Genomic DNA, 12,311 nt, shown 5'->3' on the forward strand with positions numbered 1-12,311 from the left:
TAAATTATGTTTATTCCTAGGTTCTTAATATTGAAAAACTGCCCCCCCCCCCGGCGCAAACGGAAAGAAATCAGTATTTATGCTCAGCTCTTGCCCCCCCCCCAATATCGGAAGGAATCGGCGCCTATTAGGGGGTGATGGATGAGTAATCCTTTAGGGGCCCTTTACATACTCAAATGTGTGTATGTTAAAACAATAAACGTAGTAGTTATGAGTGATTATTATTCAGAGGCACGCCGGGCCCCGTGGCGGAGTGGATAGCACATCGCGCTTTGAGGTCCCGGGTTTGAATCCCGGCCTGGGCATGGATGTTTGTGAGTGTCCATACATCAATTTCATCATATCATGACTCATCCCCGTCTTCGCAAATTAGCTAAAAGTGGCACAAAAAAGCGATGTAAAATCAAGCAAAGCAATCAATCAATTATTCAATGGGTGCAGAAACGAATAGCTACATGGTAACAGAAAGATACTATTTTTATGTATTATTCACCTCAAAATTTAAATCTTCTTATTAATGACGCAGTTAGAAGCGTAAATGAGGTAGCAACATTTTTCTGCATTCTTCATGATTTGAATTTTATTTAGAATAAACATATTTTATTCATTCAGCATCTGATGTTGTCAGCACTCAAATTCACAAGAGATTAATGTCACTTTATTATGTAGTTCAAATGTTCTCTACTATTATCCAAATGGGATAATTACAATGACAAAAATATTATGAAACAGATATTGGTCAATCATTCTCAGCTGAATCGTTGTCTTTTTAACCAGCTCTTAGAAGTGACTTATCAAAAGTTTCATCTGTTTATGATTTTGAAAAAATGAACAGTACAATACAATTCTGTCTAGCTATACAAATTCTTAATTTACCCGTCACAGTAGTATTAGCAGAAAGGTCGTTTTCAACGCTAAAGAAGATAAGAAAAACTATTTGCAGAATTCCATGAGGAAGGAGCGACTTAATGAATCACAAAGAAGTTATTGCCTCGAATAAAAAATAACTTATATGTGACTTTGTCAACATGAGATCAAGGAAGAATACATTTTAGAAATATTACAAGAAGTCAGTTGGTTGCTGTTTGGTTACCCTAGAGGGGGTAGTAATAAATGAGGGGATATCCAAAATTTTTAGATCCGGTATTGGGTAGGGGGAGTTTCTAGGGCTGATTAGATGCTGTGGCAACATGATATGATACATTTGTGCTTTTCCTGCTAGCCAATAATGGGCGAGTACCATAAATGGTACTCGTGGCAATAGGGAACATTTTTCTATTGCTGTTGCAACGACTAACTACTTTGGTACCCAATACGAAAAAGAGGAAGCATTTTTATTTTGTTTTCGAAATGTGTAATTATTCTTCTGAAGAAGGTTCTGTATTTTTTAATTACTATTTTATGAAACCCTTGATGTGTTCCAGAGTGTTTATTACAGTGCAATATTGCAAAAAGAGTCACCAGAAATACTCTGAAACACTTTATTATTTATATACAATTGTATGAAAGATTAAATTTTATATCCTCATATACAAAATACTTCAAACTTTACACCATGCCATTAGTATTGATTTTTTGTGCTACAATGCTATCTATCTCATTGTACTGCCAACCTCCTTGGTGGAGTGGTTATCACAGCCCTCTATGACACCAGGGATCCCAGGTTCGAATCCCAGACTGGACATGTGTGTTCTTTGTGAGTGTCCCTTCATCAATTCACCATATCACTACTCGTCTTCATCGTCGCAATTACAAGTAGCGTAAAATAATCAATCAATCAATCTCATGTATTATGCCAAGTCAAATCATTAGCAGTAATACATTCATCCTCGTCATTTACATTTTTTTTACACACGGCAGTCGATTCTAGGGATTAACTTGTGGTGGCTTCATTACAAGTAAATTTGGAATTTTCACACTCTGAGACACTGCTATAAACATCAGAAGTTGTTGGTACGTACTTAACTTGTATCAAAGTTGGAACCATCCATGTGCTCCACTACGCCATCACCTGCAGATAGATCACTGCAATAAGTTTATTCCATCATTTTCCTAATTCTCTCTGCTTCTTTGTCCACCATGTTCAAATGACACAAACTCACAACAGAGAAATATCCGAGAAATCTTACTTCTAAAAAGAGTTTACCAAAATTGATGGGAATGTCAAGAGATGATTGTAACATATTCTGCACATGGCTTTAGTAAAATACTCTGAAAATATGCAAATTGCACTTATATTCAATTAAACATTTCTCCGGGATAAATCATGACCTCCCAATGTTAAAACTACCATCTAAATTTGTAAATTTTCTCTTCAATTTTCGAGCAAAACGAACAATCGAGTACTAGATAAGGTGATCAACTCTTCTGTATTTCCAGGGCTGTATTAGAGCTAATATTTTGGATCCTTCCGGCTCCCGTATTGACATTATATTTCTCCAGTACTTTTCATTAACAACCATGAACGCAACATTCCAACTAATTCCGTGTTCGGCGAGCCACACAAAACTTAAAGTCGACTGCAAGATATTGCACTTTTAATATTTGGCAGCTAAAGTAAAGTAATATCTTGTAGTAGTTGATTGATGCTTAGTTATGGAGCAACAGTGGAGATATACATATGGGTTAGGACTGACAGACGGTAAATTTTTATTCTCTATTGTGATCTGTATATTATATAAAATGTAAATTAAATCTTTTATTTAGTACTACCCATTCCATAAATATTTGCTGGAATGATGCCCCGCCGCAAAAAATTGGCATAATTTGTCGCGACTAAATCTCCCGTAAATTCAATGCCTAAAGTTGGTCACCCTAGTACCAGATATGGTGCGCATACCAGTCAACCTGCTATTATTTTATCTGTGTTTCAGTCATCTCCACAGTCACATCGATGGCTGAGCGTGTTCAGTGGCGCATTGACACTATCGACAGTCCCAGGCCAAAGCGACAATAAATAATGCAAATATATAGCCTACATACACTCGAACATCTTCAAAATTAACGACTCTCTTCTTCGAATGTTATTGTTATACCTGAACCAATTTGCATTGTTTATCTATTATCGCAATAACAAAATCTACCACAAATGAGTTAGTGTAGTGGGTGACGGCTCTGAAGTAACCGAATTCTTTCCACGGTAACATGGTGAAGAGACGAACAACGTAACATGAAGTTCATGAAAATAAATTTTGAAAGATGCACGGAATTATGTATGAAAATAACTGAGATCAGTAGCGTACGCAGGATTTCATCAAGGGGGGGTTATGTCTAAAACTTTTTCCAAATTCACATTACCATTGTTTTATTATACTTTAATTAATTAATAATATTGATAATTAATTAATAATACTGATAATTAATTAATTAGTTTAATTACTACTAGTAATACTACTAATGCAGCTGCTGTTACTACTAATATCACTACTATTATTAAGTAGTAGAGATCTACATAAATATATTTATGAAAGCAATAGGACACAATTATTTTCTAGTCATTCGATTGTTAACAAATTCTTGGGAGTTTTTTTGTTTCTTTGTTACGAAATAATTGTGTAGTCAATGGTTATTTATTTATGATAGTCCATAAAAACAATCAAATATATTAAATTAATTGAAATAATCAAAATATGAAACTCAGCCAAGGAGCCGCAGCATGGAGCCGCACTAGTCTAGTCTGACAACCTCGCGGGAGATCCCCGGAATTGGTTGGATTTTATCCAGCCTTGTACCCGCACCCAGCATCATATCAATGGGTACCTGAGAGCAACCCTGGGGGGATAAATGCTGCCGGAGCATGGTGCTGATCACATCACTCCCAAAATGGCCGAGATTGAGAATGTGTGGAGCCCCACCACACCACTAAACGTGCTTTCATGACACGGTGCTATATGCATGGGGGAATTTACATTACCTTTACCTATGGGAACTCACATTACCTTTACCTATGGGAACTCACCCAGGATGATGATGAGGCAGGAGAATACATGTTGCTAAATTCCACTCCACTGAGTGTATGTTTTTGTTCAAAAGTAAGTTTATAGACATTCCAACACATTTATCACTTCTAGGTGATTCACAAAGCACTTGTTCAACATTATTGAACTTTGCGGCCGCTTAGATTGTTTAGACATATCGACGGATCCCAAACTACACTGTAAAGATTTATGAGAAACACGCCAATGCCGCTCTCAAAATCTACTATGCACGGGCACTATAATTCACACCTGGTTGTCTCGTTGTTCTTACCAACAAAACATTTCACAATAGTTAAGCTTATTGTAGTTCGAATTCAGAAATTCAAATGTACCGCGCAAACAATGGGAAGGTGGACTGGTGATCGTGTGTTCTTGTAGGCCTAGCATTTGTCTACATTAGCAGCTTACAACGAACCAAGAACTTTATTTAGTTAAGGCTCATTGTTCACAGAAAAAAATGCATGTTCTTTGAACATTGTTGCAGCTGATGTACAAAACAACTTTTTTCTTTTAAATCATAGTTGCCTTCATATTTAATTTTCAAGAATTTGTGTTTATTTTCAAGGCATTCACTATTAAAGATGCGTGTGTTTGAAATGTGCTTTTCTCCATGCTGCATGGGAATAATAATTCAAATTATTATTATTAGTATTGTTATTATTATTATTATTATTATTACTATTTTTATTTTTATTACTGTTGCAGATAAATTGACTGTGATAAATTAGCAATTTTTATTTTTTTTCTACAGCATTTTCCATAATATTTCAAAAGCTCAAGGGGGGGTTTAAACCCGGTAACCCCCCCTTGCGTACGCCACTGACTGAGATACAGTGGCGTAGCTCAATTTTCTGCGCCTCTTTCCGCAAGGAAAATCAGGGTCGTTTATGATGCAATGTGCATAGGCGTGCGCAGACCCTCTGATTAGGGGGGGGGGGGGGGCAAAAGCCTTGATGAAAGTTCAGTGGGGAAAGAAAAAATATTTTAGTTTCATTGCATTGATGGCTCGTATATACAAATTTTTGCAAAATGAAAACATTATTGATTTCATATGCACCAAAAAATTCATGGGGAGCCATGGAATTCTCTTTTAGATTTTTTTTTCATTTCGATCGTTTGGAGCCCAGGCCCAACTGCCGCTTCACCCTAGCCACGGCTCCGAACTCGACACGGTTGTAAGAAAGCAGATATTCCGAGCGAAGCGACCAAGAAAAATTTACGAAATATATTTTTATTTGTATAAAATTTGATATCGAGGGGGGCAACTTTCCCTTTGCGCAATCCTGTAGGTGCTCTTGCCCACCCGGAAGAAATGATGCAAGAAAGACGTGGAAAGTAATTCCATCTTGAGTATCCTTTTGTCCTGCTACTTTTAGTTCTTTTACCCCAATGTTTGCCCCCTAGAATTGATTTCCATATAAGGTTGGGGAGGGGCAATGCTTATTGACACCCCTGTGGTTGCGCCACTGCACCTTTTTCCCCCGTAGTTGCTTTGAACTTTAATCGGCTTGAAAATACTTTATTTTTAATAACGGCGATAAGATTCCTCTACACTAAATTTCTAGGTGAAAGTATAATAATGTATGGACGTCTGGAAGGTGGAGCAACGATGACCACACCTTCCACTTAGTAATCGAATGTCAACCTAAAAGTAAACTATGTATTTCAGATGTATAATTTGATTTCAGTCATAGTAATTTACATTAATGTGATAATTTCAAATTCGAGTGGTCTTTTTTGAGGGGGCAACACTATTATTGCGGTAATATAACCCACGAATATATATATACCTTGCTTGTTCCTCTTTTGAAAAAATCTGCGAAAGTGTGAAACATTGACAATCGGTGTGAAAAGTATCAGAGGTCAAATTGTAAAGAACCATTAATCTCACATACTCTTCCAAAATTGCCATTTGAAAAGATAGGTGAGTCATTCCATGCGAAATCAAAACACCCCCCCAACCTGACCATCACAGATTTTCATGAAATTTGGGGAGTTGAAACTATGCATGAAACTTATTAACTATGGAAATTTTAAGTTTCGTTTGTCTTGTAATTGGTAAATTATTCAAGGTCAAAGTTCGCATAAATTGTCCTTTTTGAGCCCGCTTAGCTGTACTAAATGTGCCGTAACTCCGCCCCTATTTTGCGTAGGAAGATCAAATAATGTTTATTGTACAGAGAATTGAACACGCTTTCCAGTGATATATAACAAGTTTACATTTGGATAAAATATAATTTTATAAATTGACCTTGACATTTGACCTTGAATATCTCAAAACATGTCATCACCAAAAATCATGAGAAACATATATTTGGTCCCTCATGCCATACTCTAAAACATATCAAAATATGATTCTGGGACTGCAATGGGATCAGAAGATAAAAATAATATGTGTAACTATGTGACTGATAAAAGCCTCATTACATGAACTATGACGAGTCAAATGTCCCTTAACACCCTCTACAAAATGTGAAGGAGTTATCCTGGGTATAATTGGTCATGAAAGAAATAGGTAAAGCACAGGGAGATCCCTAGCCGTGTGTGTCAAGCGCAGGTTCGGCATATTATTGACCGCCATATTGAATTCAACGCAAAAATTTCAAAGGAAAGGGGGTGATGTGATATATCAAATCAGGCTAGAATTTCACGAGAAATGAAGTGACGAAGATTTTTCCAACGTATATTTAACCAGCAAAAAGTTATTACTGCATGCTTGTAACCATTTTCTCCTTTTCGAGGTGTTAAAAACAAAGCATTAAAATGCTCCTAACGTGTTAGGAACTCATCGAGATCGTATACCTAGGTACGCACCATTGCATATGATTTTAATCAGCGACATTCACCAAATAGTTGAATAGTGAAGAACATTGGGAAAAGTATTTCAAACAAACACTTACTTTGGAATGAAAATATCTTCAGTGACGAGGCTAATTTTTATGTTCACGGTGAAGTTAATAAAAAAATATGCAATACTTGTGATTTTGATAATCTATAGTAGACAGATCCCAACCGAATGGTTGTTGCTGGTAAGCTAATGATGTGGTATAGTGTATGGAGAACGGGAATGGTTGATCCATATTCAACAACGGAACCTTAAGCCTCGGCTGGATGTTTCTCTCAACAGCTGAAAACTGCTTCTCGTTCTGTTGACAAAATCTCCTAACATATGCCTCCAATTTCGGTGATACTCTGCAAGGCTTTTCTAGAAGGATACACGAAGGGATGTATTGAATAAAAAATCGAATTGGGATTCTAGTTTAGCGTACAAAAAATTGGAAATGCAGCATTAATTGGATGTGAAAGCAGCTTTAAATGGGGCGTTTGAAGAATTTTAAACCATCTTACGGTTTAGGTTCAACATTGTGCATCTTAGTGTCGTGAATTTAGATAGATAATTCCAAGCGTTTGCACAATATCTTCAACAGAAATTACATAATTTTATTACAAAAAATACAAGTATTTAGTTCCCACGCCTTCTAGAAGTTCGAGGATTTTCCGCTTATGGCGCTGCTGTCGCTTATGGGCAAGCAACCCTCTGAATGTGTATTCTCCCATCTGCGGCACCGGTCATGTGCCGCTCGGAGCGGAGGAAGGGGGGGGGGAGGGTTAAACACCGCAATTTGCAAACTTATCTTGCTTTGACATCTGGTTTATGTTTTGTCCGCGCAAAGACCTTGGAAACTCAGGGAAGTGCATTCATTCCTTCAGTGGGTGGCTACTTTCAAAATACAAGACAGACAGTCTTGCAAGTCGAGGAAGTGAATCGCCATCACTTAGTTTACACAAATTACGTCGGTTTACAAGTCTGATCCAAAACAAGAAAGCCAGTTACTTCGTTGACTTACTCTGTGATGCTCTCCGATTTTTTTTACATATCTAGGTTATGCATCATAATGGGAATTGAAGAAAATGTAGGATGGAAGAGAGTGGTTCAGAGATTCCCATTTTCGCATTTTGACTTTTTTTTACCTAATACAATTATATTACTTATACTAAATCTTTTGCGGCGCGGTGAGACCCAAGAACTGATTTATTTTAATTTATTGAAGCTCAAAGTAAATAATAGAATAAAAATTTAAATTAACATTCATCATATTATTATTATTATGATCATCATGCGTATTATTATTATTATTATGAAACGTATAAAGCGCAAAATTTAATAGGACGACAATGCTCTGTCTGAGTTTGGTGTGAAGTAACAACATTTTAATAAATTTATTTCCAAACCATGAATTTCATCTGAAATTAATGCTCCCCGATCGCATAGTGGTAACGTCATCACCTTGTAATCAAGAGTTCCCAGGTTAGGGTCCCACTTTAAACTGTAGGTCCAATCCCAATTAGCCTATCTGTGCATAACATAGGACTTAATACAAAAATTAATGTAATATTATGTAAAAATTGACAATTTTGACTGACGTGTCGGCGTTAAATGAACCTAAAAATTAAAATACAAATTATACAAAAATAACAGAAAATTTACGAAGGGGAAAATTTAAGTTACTGGTTTGAAGATGTAGAAGCTGGGGAAAATGAGACAGGAGACACTTTCCTGGAATCCCCTTCAATTTGAACAGTGACTTGACATTGGTAACATTAACTAAGGAAGCATTCATTCATTAACTGACATTCGAGCCTATTGGACTTATGACTTTGCGGTGCATCACAGTCAGAAATCTGGTGAAATCTTAATATTTAGTTTCAAGTGGGATCCAAACCACTCCTTCGGGAGCGGCGTTCCTTCAACGGCTATTGAACCCGGGGCCCTCTGATTACAAGTAGGCCCTCATTGGTAATGGTGCATAATATTTGAATACAATTGAATTGTATTCCTTTTCCAGCAGTTTAGCGAGTAAAATTTTAAAATTTCGTTTACACTCGAAACTAGGGCGACTTTTTTTTTTCGCCTCATTTGAGCTGGAATGAGACTTGGGAGAGTCTAGAACTTGTGATACAGAAAACTCAATTTTATTTATAACTCTTTTATCTCTCTCTGTGTGTAAAACCATAGTATCTTTTTCACGATTAGGTCTTGTTCCATTTTCCCTCCTGCGTTCTTTGCTCTCTCTCCCTGGCTCTTCAGATATAGAGCATCCTTCATTTCTTGCCCTTCTCTTTCTCTCTCTCCCTCCACTTGCTCGTTCTCTATTTCGTTTTCTACCTTTTGTTTCTGTTTCTCATTCTCTCTTTCTATAGATTTCTCTGTATGCCTCTCTTTTTGTTTCTCTTCCTTCCTTTATCTCTTTATCGTTCTGTACTGTTTCTTTTCTTTGTTCCTATTCTCACTCCATCGTGAGAAATGTTTATCTTCATTTCTCTCAATCCACCCCTCCCTCTGTTATTATAGTATGTTTTGGTTGGTTTTCCACTTCCTTTTCCTCTCTTTCAGTCTGTTTTGCCTCTTTATTTCCACTGGAGGCACATGGCACAGTGGTTCGGATCCCACTTTAAACTGTAAGTCCACTCCCGATTAGCCTTTCTGTGCATAAAGTTGACATAAAACCACAAATCAATCAATCAATCTTTATTTTCACTTTCATTCTCTATCCTTTGGTTTTTAAGCATCACGCTCCAGCCTGCTTTAGCCTTCCCCCGCCCCTAGAAGTGTCGTCCTCCACTGGTACCTATTTATTTGAGAATGAGTGAACCCCAGAGCCGTTTTATGCAGAGAGAAGGCCGCAAAATTCCGACCTTACAAAACACGCCCAGGAATCTAATCTTAGTCTCCTGCAGGCCAGTGAGACGCCCAGCCAACTTTACAAAGGGAAAACTTCCCTGTTATTGTCCTTCAATACTTTCTTTTTTTCAAATCAACTTTAATCTCTATTTTCTCATTCGAAAAAGAATAGTTTCGGAGAATTAGAGATTAGAAAAAGGAATTCACCTTGGCTTTTCTGTCACTTTTGAGGCGAGGACTATTTAGGGGAGGGAGATCCAGAGGGCACTGGCATGCATACGCAGAGGGGGTGCTGAAGGATCTACAGCCCCCCCCGAAATTTTTAGAAAATAAAATATTCAAATGATGGTAGTAATAAAGTCGAAAAAACTCAAAATGGCCCCCAATAACAATTTTTGTGTTTGAATTACTTTTAAAACGAAGGTTTAAAATTTTGAGCTCATACCAAATGAAAATAAAACACCAACACTGAAATTGATTTACGGCAATGTATTCTATCATTTAACCAAATATTTAATCTCCCTCTGTTCAGTAAAGGTTAGATTCATGGCACGGAACCCGCATTCACATTCAGTTGTAGATATTGGTACAATTTCAATTGAATTCACATAATACTTGAGTGAGGTGAAAATGTATTTTGGCTGACATGACATGTTTCCTGACATGTTCCCATAAAACACACGTTCTTAATCATCTAAATGCCATGTGTGTGCATTTAATAGGACTATATTAAAAAATAAACCTGTCTTCAAAGCGGCCATTCATACTGTGCAACGAAGATTGAAAACAATGCTTTCAAACGTATGGTTTTCCTAGATCGGGGACCACCTCGACTTATTTTTATAAAACACAACAAAATACTACAGATCTCAACAAGCTCTCGAAGAAGATTAAATGACCAAGCAACTCAACATACGTCAGATACACCGCCCAGTTTTAGTGTTCGATACAAGAATACTTGTGAATCACCAGAAGTCTGAAAAAATACCGAATACATGGCATTTAAAAGAGACAGTCAGGGGTGCCAATTTTAAAAAAAAAAAAACACTGGGTGGGCTCAAAAATTTGAATTCACAAATCACATAAATTATTGGGTGGACTCGGGTCCCACAGACCCGTATAAATTGGTGTCACTGTACACAGTCACCATAAATTGCATAACGAGATTTTTTTGTATGTAGCTATGGTGTGGTAAACTTAAATGAATCCAAATGGAAAACCATAAGTACGATATAGTTTACAAGTGGGTTGAAAATAATGATCCCAGGTTGAGATGTGTCACTCATAACTAGAAATTTGATGTTTCAAAACAAGACGGGGGCGGGGGAAAATCCTTCCTATTGTCCCTTCAAATGTCACCCTGCATTAAAATTATTAGAAATTCGCTACTTTCAAATGACAAAACTCTGATTTTCCGTTTTATATATATATATATATATATATATAATATTGAGGACGAATTTTGTACCTTACAGATGAAAAATGTTCCTGCGCCACTGTTTATGCACGATCCAAGTTCACAAGTTCAGCCCCCAAAAACAAAATATATAGGAAAATATAATTATAATCTCTAATTCATCGTACACAAGTACTGAAATTAAATAATAAAAATATACGTTTTTAGTATTTGTTGTATAATCGAAGGTTATTTATTTCTGCCGAACTTATTGGAAGGCAACGATTATATTGGGAACATACGGTTGTTAAGGCCAGTGTCAAAGAAGATTTATGGAACTAACCAAGAAATTTACTTTTCGTCTACTGGATCCAACCTTCTTTTTTGTTATTCAATAAATATTCGATCCTTGATCTATTTGACATTTATTTCCCCATTTCATTTTTTTGCGATATTAACTACACCTAAATAAAGAATACGTTTTGTTATATCCCTGTTTCTACACCGTCTTTTTGCCTATTCAAGTAATAATAATAATAATACATTAATTTACATATTTAATTAATGTCATTAATCTAATGTGAATACTTTAATTTAATCATTTATATTATTACTAATATTATTTCTGAGACTTGGTTCGGACACCCCCCCCCCCGAAATATATTTCTTGATACGTACCTGCTTTTGACTAATCTTGATTGATTGATTTGTTGTTTTAAGTCCACTTTATGCACAGGAAGGCTAATCGAGACTGGACCTACAGTTTAAAGTGGGATCCGAACCACTGTGCCATGTGCCTACAACGGGTATCGAACAGACTAATATTGAGTAATAGAGATCCCGAGTTCGGGGGTTATGTACAGAATGGTATTTTAACGGGAAGGGGAAGTCCTCCATCTACTTGCTAACATTTGGTTATTGTGGGGAGACTATATATGTACAATTTATAATATATCGATGCTTCAAGAGTAGTTGCAGGAAATTTTGCAAATACCTCACTCTTTACGTGCATCTATCCATTTTGGAGACTTATCAATATCACCAACTATTAGAGCACAGCTAATCATAATTGTGAACTGATAGCAAAACGTTTGTTTGTTAAACTTGTTTTAAGACCAATTATATTCACAGAAAGGCAAATCGGGACTGGACGTATAGTTTAAAGTGGGATCCGAGCCACTCAGTGGCGTAGCGCAGATATTTGGGCCCACCTGCAAGTAAAATATTGAGGGGCCCCATTAGTGCCAAAAAAAAA

At 36.6% G+C, this 12,311-nt stretch overlaps 1 protein-coding gene across 1 annotated transcript in view; it reads left to right on the forward strand.

The window, feature by feature from the left end:
- The window catches only part of LOC145983696 (uncharacterized), a 131,228-nt gene that overhangs the window by 88,807 nt on the left and 30,110 nt on the right, over window positions 1-12,311 (forward strand). The window lies entirely within an intron of this gene.

Source organism: Lepisma saccharinum, chromosome 2 (genome assembly GCF_977018435.1).
Source record: "Lepisma saccharinum chromosome 2, izLepSacc3.1, whole genome shotgun sequence".
Lineage (NCBI taxonomy): Eukaryota > Metazoa > Arthropoda > Insecta > Zygentoma > Lepismatidae > Lepisma > Lepisma saccharinum.